The following is a 12,891-nucleotide window of genomic DNA, read 5'->3' as shown; positions in this document are numbered from 1 at the left end:
TAGATAAGGAGTATGGTAGAGTGTTAATTAAGAGAGTTAGAGAGGGTACAGAGTGAGTGATAGGTGATGAGCAGTGTGGCTTTAGGAGAGGGAGGGGATGCGTGGATCAGGTGTTTGCTGTGAAACAGGTGTGTGAAAAAGTATTTAGCAAAAGGTAAGGATGTGTTTTGGGCGTTCATGGATTTAGAGCAAGTGTATGATTAAATTAATAGGGGGACTTTGTGGACTGTTTTAAGATTGTATGGACTTGATGGTAGGTTACTAAAAGGAGTGAAAAGATTTCGTGTAAATAATAGAGCGTGTGTTGGAGTGGGAAATACTGTGAGTGAGTAGTTTCCCTTGAGAGTGGGGCTGCGGCAGGGATGTGTGATGTCGCCTTGGTTGTTTAATATTTACATGGATGGTGTTGTAAGGGAGGTGAATGCAAAAGTGCTGAGTGGAGGTCTGAGTCTGGTATATGTTGATGGTAGAGAGTGGAATCTGAAGCAGCTGCTGTTTGCAGATAATACTGCACTGGTGGCTGAGTCAGAGGAGAGATTGAGACAGTTGGTAGAGGAGTTTGAAAGGGTGTGTGAAAGGAGGAAATTGAAAATAAATGAGAATAAGTGTAAAGTGATGAAGTGTAGGAGATCAATTGATAGTAGGAGGATGAATATAGTTTTGAATGGTGAGTTGCTTGAGGAGGTAGAGTGTTTTAAGTATTTAGGGTCACATGTTGCTGTGGATGGAAGAATAGATGCAGAAGTAAAGTTCAGAATGAATGAAGTAGGAAAGATGCTGGGAGGAATGAAAAAAGTGTTTAGATGTCGTTCGCTTAGAATCGATGTAATGAGAAGGTTGTATGAGGGTGTTGTGGTATTGGCTGCGTTATATGGGGCTGAAACATTGAATATGGGTGTAACAGAGAAGAAAAGTTTGAATGTAATGGAGATGAGGTGTCTGAGGAGTATGTGTGGAGTGATGCGTATGGATCGAGTGAGAAATGATGAAGTGCAAAGGAGAAATCGAGTTGTTCGGGAGATGGCCGATCGAGTTGAACAGAGGGTGTTTCGATGGTTTCTGCATATGTTGAGAATGGATAATGAGTGACTGGTGAAAAAGATAACTAGATATGCTGTGAGAGGTGTAAGGCTGTGAGGAAGACCATGCATAGGATGGATGGACAGTGTGAAGAGAGCGTTGGATGCGAGGGGGATGTTTGTTGAGCAAGGAAGAGTGGCTGTGCATGATAGAAATGAATGGAGAGAAATTGTGAATGAATAAATGATGATGCAGCCCCGAGGGGATATTCTCCCACATTTGTCTGATCAGCTGATCAGGTCAGGTGCAGGTAAGGGAATGGGTCTAATATGATGTGGCAGGGGTAAACCAGCTCTGCTGTCGGGCCCTGCTGCGGATGTCATTGATTGCACTGCGCAGTTGACCCTCTTTTGGAGTGGTGTAGTGTGGTGAGGATCTGTCCTTTCTCCCCTTTGGGGCTAAGATGCGAATCAATGTGTCTGAGTGGATGAATGAATTTGGAGTGTGTGCTCCTGTCTCGGCTACCTCCCCTTTCTTGGGGGAAGCAGCCTACTAAGAATTTCAGGGGCAGTGTCCAACTGTTTTTTTTAAATAACGTCTCAACAAAGCGTCGGACAAGGATTTAACTTTGGCAGTGCATGTTGGAGACACCGACCTAATTTGTAAAATTATGCTTTTGTACCAAATGTGTATGATTAAGGCATTTATAAGAGTAAATGTAGGGTAAACTTAGCTAAAATCGTCAGAGGCATGTAGCGAGGCTAGCTTCGGTCACGATACAAGCCCCGCCCACAATTCGGAACGTGACGTCGGTGTGACGTAGTAGTAATCACCGACGCAAGTGGCAGTTCTGTCTTTATGTAAGCTGCTTCAGATTCAATGCCTCAGGGTTACTCATATTTCTGAGCTGCGGCTGATTTTTAGAGTGACTGTACATCCCTCCAGACTCCCTATTAGTACATAGTATATGCATCGCCCTCTTACACATATTGTGACGTCAATATGACTTATTCGCTTCTGAAGAGTAGTAATCACTGCCTGAGCCGGCACCGCTGGGCGAGGTGATGTGGCGGCCGCCGACATGCGAGACGTTACCAAACTGAAACTTCAGCGATGGCGAGCATAGATAGATTTCGCAAACATTCTTCTCATATAAGGACCATACTGAATGTATAGTAGGGGTGAAATATTACTTCGGTGTGTGTGTGTGTGTGTGTGTGTGTGTGTGTGTGTGTGTGTGTGTAAAAAATATATATTCTTTTAAAGATGATAGTGGGCGTTCACAATGAACAAGTTTGATAAACCAATGCTCTATGTTACATGCACCGAGCATGTAGCAATGGCCGTATTGTCCACATAAATGATAAGTAATTTCCTCCAAGTAAACCTTTTTTTTGCAAACATTCTTCTCATATAAGGACCATACTGAATGTATAGTAGGGGTGAAATATTACTTCGGTGTGTGTGTGTGTGTGTGTGTGTGTGTGTGTGTGTGTGTGTGTATGTGTGTGTGTAAAAAATATATATTCTTTTAAACATAATAGTGGGCGTTCACAATGAACAAGTTTAATAAACCAATGCTCAATGTTACATGCACCGAGCATGTAGCAAGGGCCGTATTTTTCATGTAAATGATAAGTAATTTCCTTCGAGTAAACCTTTTTTTTCTCAAACGTTCTTCTCATATAAGGACCATACTGAATCTGTAGTAGGGGTGAAATATTACTTCGGTGTGTGTGTGTGTGTGTGTGTGTGTGTGTGTGTGTGTGTGTGTGTGTGTGTGTGTGTGTGAGAGAGAGAGAGAGAGAGAGAGAGAGAGAGAGAGAGAAAGTACAGTATGTTGGGGGGGGGTTAGAAAGATAGAAATGCCACTTGCGTCGGTGATTACTACTACGTCACACCGACGTCACGTTCCGAATTGTGGGCGGGGCTTGTATCGTGACCGAAGCTAGCCTCGCTACATGCCTCTGACGATTTTAGCTAAGTTTACCCTACATTTACTCTTATAAATGCTTTAATCATACACATTTGGTACAAAAGCATAATTTTACCAATTAGGTCAGGGTCTCCAACATGCACTGCCAAAGTTAAATCCTTTTCCGACGCTTTGTTGAGACGTTATTTAAAAAAAACAGTTGGACACTGCCCCTGAAATCCTTAGTAGGTATATATAATTCTATCTGTCTATCTATCTATCTATCTATCTATATACTCTCTCTCTCTCTCTCTCTCTCTCTCTCTCTATACATACAGTATATACAGTATATGAGGGAGGATGTGGCTCAGTCGGTAGACAGGTGGCTTGCAGTCCTACGGGACCCAGGTTCAAATCCCCGCTAGGGCAGAGAACAGTTTAAGGATTTGAATTTCATAAAAAGCAGACTTCACTGATCCACCAGAAGACACCACGGACATGTCATAAAAATACCCCCGCTAATAAGAATACACCAGTCCTGTATGAGACAGCCTTAGCATGTATTCAGTATGAACGGTGACATGTAGAGGTGTATGGTATGTAGGAGGACTACTGGTCCTTAAGAGCAGGCTGTGAAGCCTATGTTCAGCGTCGGACATATATATATATATATATATATATATATGTGTGTGTGTGTGTACGAAAACGCACACTTTACCACTGTACCACAGAGGCTCCATATATATATATATATATATATATATATATATATATATATATATATATATATATATATATATATATATATATATATATATATATATATATATATGTGTGTGTGTGTGTGTGTGTGTGTGTACGAAAACGCACACTTTACCACTGTACCACAGAGGCTCCATATATATATATATATATATATATATATATATATATATATATATACAGCTGATCATCATCATCCGGACCTCCTTTCCCACCCTTGGGCAGGGTGAGGAGTACCAATGTCTAGACAGCTCAAATTTGCCCAACCGAATGGACCAAGCTTCCATTCACTTATCATTCAAGCCCCCGGAATCCTGGCTCTATCGGATATGCCAAAAACATTCACGACATTCTGTAGCCTCACAAACGTATCCGATTGAGTCAGTTCGGACGCTGCCACGTTAAAAAGGGATGCCAATTTCCTGATCATGCACTTCTCCTCACAACATTCATCCAGCCACCTTGATCTCTTGTCAGTTCCCTAGCCTTACCGACTTCCAAACCTCTCTTCCTCACACACTCATCCACCCTATCTCTCCACCTATTCCTTGGCCTACCTCGCCTCCTCCCTCCTTCTAATTATCTCAGATATACCTTTTTCACTACTCTGTTGTTATTCATTCACTCCACATGACCATACCATCTCAGTACACTCTCTTCGATTCTGGTGTCAACCGACTTCCTCACTCCACATCTTTCACGAATCACATTATTTCGTATCCTCTCCACTCTCTGTACTCCACATACATTCCTCAGCAGTCCCATCTCCACTGCTCTTACTCTTGACTATTCATTTTCATGCCACCCCATAGTCTCACATCCATATGTTAAAGTTGGCACTAACACTCCTTCATGCAAGCCTCGTGCAGCTGCAACACTCAAGCCTCTGTTTCTTATCAAGACCTTCATTGCACCAGCTACTTTTCTTCCCTTTAACACTCTACTTTCAACATCTTTTACACATATTCCTCTTTTTTGTATCACTGCACCCAGGTATTTGAACTCTCTCACCAATTCCAGTCTCTCTCCATTCACTGTAATATCGCACTGGGTATACTGTATATACTGTATTTATTTTAGGCCAATAAATTCTTCTTTGAGTTATAGTTGTTGAAATCCCAAAGAATATTTTAGAGCACCCTATTCATTTTCAACAACTACCATTCACAGAAATATGTAGTGACCGTATCTGTCTATCTATCTATCTGTCTGTCTGTCTGTCTATCTATCTATCTATATTTATATAAACAGTATATATATATATATATATATATATATATATATATATATATATATATATATATATATATATATATATATATATATGGTTAGTATATACTTTTGTGCATGGTAGTTGATGAAAATTCATAGGGTACTCCCAAATGATATAAAAATCAGAGTAAACAACCGGTTAACACAAATATTAAACAAGTAATTGTGTTGCCACATTGTTTCAGTGCTGCGTAAATGAGTAGCTAAGTATGAAAATTTGTACCAAAAGCCCGTTCACACTAGGGGTCATGTTGTGCACCCTGTTGTGCGTCATGTTGCTCAACCCGGATTTTCGTACCGCGGAGTCTGTGCTGTGTGCCCAGATCTAGCTGTGGGACATATCCTGCTGACAGTGCGTGCCGTGATACCCGCAGTGCTTGTCTGGCTTCCGTCTGAAATGATGTCGAGATAGCCATTGTTTTCACCACATTTTCTTTTTCTTATTCTCTTTTCTTTTAGGCACAACATAGTGCCATAATGCTCCACATCACTGTCTCTTGAACTGCTGCAGTGTTGTATCCGTCCCTCTCCTTTCGAACCTCAACGGAAACTGGCGCGCTGTGCCCATTGTACTAATGTGGACATCATCAGCCTCAGCAATACGAGCTGGGCAACATGACGCGCAACAGAGCGCTCTGGATGATCTCTAGTGTGGACGGGACTTAAAGGTTAACTTGGAAGGCTGACCTTAACTGCACCCTCCCGAAATCACACTATGCATGTCCGGAAATCAAACTGATGGACGCCAAAACTTTAATGGGGTGCCCCCTATGACTCCCCAACGTTTATGATTCACAGTACACTGAGCATAGAACATACTCAGTTATGGCTGGTGATGATTAAGTCTGGGATTATAAATTTTTGCAACGAAGTTTCTGGTCATGGGTGTTAGAGGGCCTTGGCTGCAGTTATGAGAATTCGCGAGAAATTCACGATCACTCATTATCAAAAAACATCAGCAATATTGTGTGTTCTCCTGTGCTGGAGTACATCAACCCAATGAGAATGCATGGTGATTGATTATTGTTTATATACCATCATGAGGACTTGCCCATTCAGTCCGAAGACGCCATTTATAATGTGCTCTTACAATTACCAGACGATTTTATTTTGTCTGAAGACATAATCTAATAGTGAGGGGGGGTTAATGAAGGATGAATGCAACTTCTATGCAAAAGGCCTTTCGATTATTTTTTTCATTCTAGATACCACCAGACGTATTAATTCGGTTTAGGAAATGTAATTCTGGGATTCATTAAATCGGTCTCCATTAAAACCGTCTGCGGTATAAGATCATCGTGCAGACTATGTTAATGGAGCCCTTTGGATGGTGCAGCTCCTTCGTTCCATCCAGCGAGCATCATGTGTAGCCTTCTCGTCAGCGGCTTGTACTACCGTATCAATTAGCAGAGAGGAAATCTGTCTCTATGAAGAGATAAAAATGCCACTTTTTTTCTTATTTAGAAGCATACTACAAAGGAAATTATGCAAAACAGCAGCGAGTAGGAGAGTAGCGCTCCTATGTACTATACGTGTGTTGCCAGGTGGAGGTGGAAGTGAAACGAGTGTGTTGGAGTGAGAGTGCTCGGAGAAGTAGGAGGGAGAGTGATGAAGAGAGAATATTGGGAGGTGAAGACATACTGATGGAGTATGCAAAGAGGTAAAAGATGAGGACAGGAGGGAGAGAGAGAGGAGAGAGTAATGGAGGGGGAGTGTGGAATGGTGACAGAAGAGTGATGGAGGGGAGTGTGAGGTGGTAGAGAGAGAGAGAGAGAGAGAGAGAGAGAGGTTAAGGAAGGAGAGTAATGGAGGGTGATGTGGGATGGTGAAAGAGTGATGGAGGGGGAGTACGGGGAGGTGAAAGAGGGAGAGTGGTGGAGGGGAGTATCGGGAGGTGAAGGAGGGAGAATAATGGAGGGGGAGTATCGGGAGGTGAAGGAGGGAGAATAATGGAGGGGGAATATGGGGAGGTGAAGGAGGGAGATTGATGGATGGGGAGTATAGGGAGCTGAAGGAGAGAGTGATGTAGGGAGAGAATGGGGAGGAAAAGGAGAGAGTGGTGGAGAGAGTGGGGAGATGAAGGACAATGCTGGAGAGGGAGTAAGGGGAGTCAAAGGAGAGAGTGATGGAGGGTATGGGAGATTAGAATATTGCACAAAACGATAATGAAGCACTTGAGATAGGAACCATTCGTGACTTAGCACACAAGGTACCTTGAGGTAAATAATGTTACATATAGGTGGATCATTTACAAGAAATTGGTGGGTCACACACAAAATTGGATGTTGTTTTTGTGATCTACGTATAAAAGTACTTTAGGAAAGGCCACTCTTGTTTTCGTGTGTTTTTTTCGCTGTTATAGTGTAATTTATTTATTTATTTTTTTCACAGTTTTTGATGTCCGTGTTTGTGTAAGTATTGAGTTATTTCTGTTGTGTGGGTGGTTTATTTTGTGTCCAAAGAGAGTGGAGAGAGTATTTTTAAACTCTAACCAGATAAGGATCCTTTATGTGTGCTGGCTGAACCACAATGGCCGGCTTAGAGCTGGCCATCGTTGCCTACCGGCTTGCATATAATACATATATATATATATATATATATATATATATATATATATATATATATATATATATATGTATGTGTGTGTGTGTGTGTGTGTGTGTATTTAACGGATGGAGAGATCAACTGTTCCACCATAATAGGCCATTCCCAAACCTGAGAAAAGTCGGTTGATGGTTTCAAGAATATGAAAGAAGGAGCACTTAGTGCACCAGCTACGCCCACTTCTTGGTCTAAGGGCAAAATGATGTGACTTTACACCCTAACTTTGACCATTGATAGATTACTCTCAAAATCCAATTACTTCATTAATTTTATCTTAAATATTGAACCTTCCACCAACTTTATTTCAGATCAGAGTATACCTGTTTGAGCTGAATTATTCAGCTATCTTGACCCTTTACCTTTTCCTGTAACCTCTGTACTGACCGATTGTTCTCAAAATCAAATATTTTTATTCCTGTTTTAGCCTAGATCCTTCTAGAAACTTTCGACAACTTTCGACAAAAAATGTGTATATTGACCTTGCCATGAGACCATAACGTTTTTTACTGTTCTAAAAAAAATGGTCAGCCTCTAGGGTGATTCCCAGTTCAACCACCAAATTGGATTCAAGTCAGCTCAAAACTGTTTTAGATATTTAGCGCGCAGAGACACAATTCTAACTTTGACTTCGCCCTGTGAGCTGCCCTTTGACTTCTCGAAACTTAATCCCTTCTTTCTTGCCTGATCCTTAACATTTCTGCAAGTTTGGTTAAAATCAAATCAAAACTATTTGAGTTGGCCTTACCCTGTGATCTTGGCTTTTGATCTCTGCTGTGACGTTAACTTTGCCTGATTGTTTTTAATATAGAATCCCTTTATTCATTCTTTTTCTTTAATCTCTTCAGAATGTTTGGCCTAAACTGGAGAAAAACTTTTAAAACTGACTTTGTGTGACTTTGACCTACGACCTATTGCTCTATAAAATTGATTTGCTCCTTGTCTTACCCTCAACATTTCCGTTAAGCTGGGTCAAAACCGAATGAAATGTTTGGGATATTTTGTTAACACCCACACACACAGGTTTAGCTCCAACCTTCCCCTGTGGCCTTAACCTCTGGACGATTGTTTTTGAAACGCAATCGCCTCATTGTTCTTTTTTCTCCCCCAACCATTTCCAGAAGTTCAGTCTAAACTCGATTTTTTTTTTTTGGTTTATTTCGTTACGTGTACATCTGATCTACCCCTGTTGCCTTGACCCTTGTCCTAATGTTCTAAAACAATAGGCTGCCTTAATGGCTGACCCTCAGCCCTTCCACCAAATTTGACTGAAATAAAGTAAAACTACTACCCCCCTCCGCACACACACACACACACACACACACACACACACACACACACACACACACACACACACACACACACACACACACACACACACACACACACACACACACACACACACACACACACACACACACACATAGATAGCTGGAAAGAGGGAGCGAGCGAGAGAGAGAGAGAGAGAGAGAGAGAGAGAGAGAGAGAGAGAGAGAGAGAGACGAATACATAATTATACACGACGCTTTTAACGTGACAGCCCCTCCCGCTGTCCGACCACAGGCGTAAAGAAAAGAAAAAGACATACATCACCTTATAGAATTAATGACAGAGAAAAGGAGAGAAAATTAGTGGAGCATAGGAGAGACGAGGAGTTGCGACTGGGCAGATACTATAACTTAGAGCAGATGGAGGAAATGGAACGTGTGAGTAAGGACTTTAACCCGCGCCGTCCCGGGGACGTACTTCCACGTCCTCACGTTTTGTCACAGCTAATCCCGGGGACGTACTTCAACGTCCTGCAATTGCAAGGTTCATAATTTCCACAATTTTCAAAATTCGCGGGAGATTTTCGTTTCGCCCGGGTACCCAAGCCTCCCCTACCTGCCGCCAGGCGGGCAGCATCCTAGACCCCGCGTGACCCACGCTCGCCCTTGTCTCGGTCACTCACCTGCCAGCAGTGACCCAGGTCAGACATGGCGCGGAAAGGTCTCTCAGACGAGGAAATCGCATCCGTCCTGGAAGCCTTCACTGGAGACAGTGATTCTCCACTCGATGATGATGTGGTGGATCGCGATTACGTCCAGCCAGAGGAAGAAATAAGTAGCAGTGATGAGGAGGTCCCTTCGCCCCGAAAAACGCGGTATGTGACATACCGTAAGGCAAGGGAAGGCCAGCCTGCTCCCCAACCACGTGCACAGCCATCTCTCCATCACGATTCTGATCAGGACGAGGATGAGGACGATAAGGATGACGGAGGCCTAGGACGTGATATCGCCGCGTGGTTGGGAAAGGAGAAAATATCACCACGTGGATCAGAAGGTGGGGCGAGACGACACCTAAGGTATGGTCAAAGTACTTTGTCTGGGGAAGTGGCAAGTGGTGTGGTGGGATTGCTGGGAGAAAGGGAAAGTGTTGTGGCGGCAGCGCGGGGTGAAAGTGAGAGTGGTGTGGGGGTAGTGCCGGGTGAAGGGGCCAGTGGTGTGAGGGAGGCAGCACGAGCACGTGGTGCTCGTAGGCCTAGGGGAGAGGAGGTTGAGTCACTCCCCAGCACTTCTTTCGCCCCTGAATATTCCCAAACTTCCTCCCCACAGCCCCAGGATGTGGGGAAAGGAAAGAAAGGGAAGGGAAAGGGTAAAGGAAAAGGGAGAGGGAAGAGAAGTGCGAGTGATGAGAGGCGCCGCTCTCCACCTCCCCAACCTCCCCCACCACCCTCACCTCCCCACCCTGACGAAGGGGACGATGGTGACGTGGCTGGAGACGGTGGTGTCACGTGGAACTGGGAGGATGGGAGTAATTTTACTCCCATCATTCACCCTTTCACTGAGGAGTGGCGGTCAGGTTGCACGGCTCCAGGTGTAAATGCTGGGTCGTCACGGTTAGATTTTTTCAACTTGTTCTTTGGTGAGGCGTTTGTTGGGCGCATAGTAGAACAAACAAATATTTTTTCACAATCCCAGTGCCTTGAAAGTGAACGTTTAGGAACCACAAGCAAGCATGCAGAACAGTATGACTATCCCGTGACTATTTCAGAGATGTTCCTATTTTTTGCCCTGGTAATCTTGATGGGTGTGGTGAGGAAAAATCAAATTCCTGCCTACTGGACAACGGACCCAATCATCCTCACACCTTTCTTTGGAAAGGTGATGGGTCGTAACAGATTTCAGTTTATTCTTGGCCGTCTCCACTTTTTTGATGCAGATCATCCAGCCAATGCAAATAACACCGATAAAATGAGGAGAATTAGGCTGGTATTTGATCATTTACGGGAAATGTTCCGCTCCTCATTTAATCCCTACAGAGACCTCGTCATAGACGAGAGTCTTGTGTTGTGGAGAGGCAATATTTCCTTTAGGCAGTACATACCCAGCAAGAGACACCGTTTCGGGTTCAAGATCTTTGTTATGTGTGACTGTAAGACTGGTTATGTGCAAGACATAGTCTTGTACACGGGCGCACAGACAGATATAATAGAAGATCGGAGTATAGGACTCTCTGGGGCCGTGGTGAAGACAATGATAGAAGAGTACCTTCATCGTGGTCATGTGTTGTACCTGGACAACTGGTACACTAGCCCTCTCCTCGCTAGGTTCCTCCACCAACACGACACCGGAGTCTGTGGTACAGTCAAGAGAAACCGTCGCCATATGGTCAAGATAGGGAGGAAACTTGACAAGAACGAGGTGGTTTTCTTCCAGGCCAATAACATCCTTGCAACCCTGTGGAACCACAACAGGGAAGTTTGCCTCCTATCAACTGTTCACAGCCCCCTGATGCACCGCACAGACTCCGTGGATCACCGTAGCGAGAGGAGGTGCAACGTATGGAAACCAGAGTCTGTACTTGCCTATAATCTGAACATGAGGCAAGTTGATCAGTCAGACTCGATGATTTCAAGTGTTGACTGTGCCAGGACCACGATGAAGTGGTACAAGAAACTCTTTTTCCACTTGCTCGACATCACGGTCCTGAACGCCCACTACCTGCACGCAATGACCACCGGAGTATCCGAGACCTTTGAGGGGTTTGTGAGGGAGCTGGCACGTGAAATAATCGCCCAGCATGCCCAGGACAGACCCCCACACCGCACCCGCGCCCCCCGTGCTGCTCAGACTCCCCTACGTCTTGCAGGCCGCCACTACCCCAGCGCAATCCCTTCCGAACCAAACCGTCGTAAACCCCAGCATCGCTGCCATGTATGTAGGCACTCGACAGTCAGACCATCCACGCAGAGAAAAGACACAAGATACGAGTGTGTCGAGTGCAATGTTGTGTTGTGCCTTCAGCCTTGTTTCAAGGAATATCATAATTTCCTACACTACTGAAACTGTGTGGGAAGGCGAAATGACGCTCATGATAATGGTAAGGCCAGTCAGTAGGTGCTAAGTCAAATATAAAGTTGAAACGGGTGTTATTTTTTCAGAAAAGTAATGTATAAGATGAGAATTAGTGTAAGTGGAAAGAATTGTTATCAAAACTACACCCACTGTGTAAATCTGGTCAGTAAATATGTGATAGCAAGGAAATAAAGTGGAAACGGGTGTAATGTTAGCATGAATAAAACGTATAAGTTGAACATTACTGTAAGTTGTCATAATTGATGTCATGAGTACACCCACATTCTGGTCAGTAAGTATGTGATAGGAATTATATACACTGGAAGATGTTGTAATGTTAGTAGTAAGGTATTTTATAAGTTGATTACTAGTGTAAGATGAAACAAATGATATCGCGATAACACTCCCTGTGTATGTACGCGGAAATATGACGCTAAGTTCCATCGTACGTTCAGAAATGATGTGATATCAATTATATCAAGTGTTTACATGTGCAATGTTAGTGTAGAATTATTATATAAGTACAAAAATAGGTTGTAAGTTGAATTAGTTGTCATAGCGACTTCACCGTGTGTTATTATGCGCTATTATTACGCTATATATTTACGTAAGGCCTGAAATAATCTCAAAACAGTTCTATAAAGTTGAAAAGTGTATAATAATATTAGAAAAGTATTATGTAAGTAGAAAAAGCACAATACGAGTTGAAACAACAGTCAAAGCGAGTTCACTCACTACGTAAATAAGCGCTAACATTACGCTAAATGTTATCAAAAGGCCTGTGAATTCGTAAAAACAGTTCAATAAAATGTAAAGTGGTATAATGTTATTGTAGAAGTATTATGTAAGTAAAAAAAAATGATATGTATCATGATTTTAGAATGTTAGCGATTCATCGTGACCAAGTTGGCCGATTTTGCTCGTTTCGCACGATGGTACAATGCTTATTTCTGCTCTATTTTTGTATAAAATCAAATATACTCT

The sequence above is a fragment of the Coenobita brevimanus genome, chromosome 100 (genome assembly GCF_032717465.1).
Source record: "Coenobita brevimanus isolate Jiangsu-jjx chromosome 100, ASM3271746v2, whole genome shotgun sequence".
In the NCBI taxonomy this organism is placed as follows: domain Eukaryota; kingdom Metazoa; phylum Arthropoda; class Malacostraca; order Decapoda; family Coenobitidae; genus Coenobita; species Coenobita brevimanus.
The sequence above is the reverse complement of the archived record's forward strand: the minus strand, read 5'-3'. Positions refer to the sequence as shown.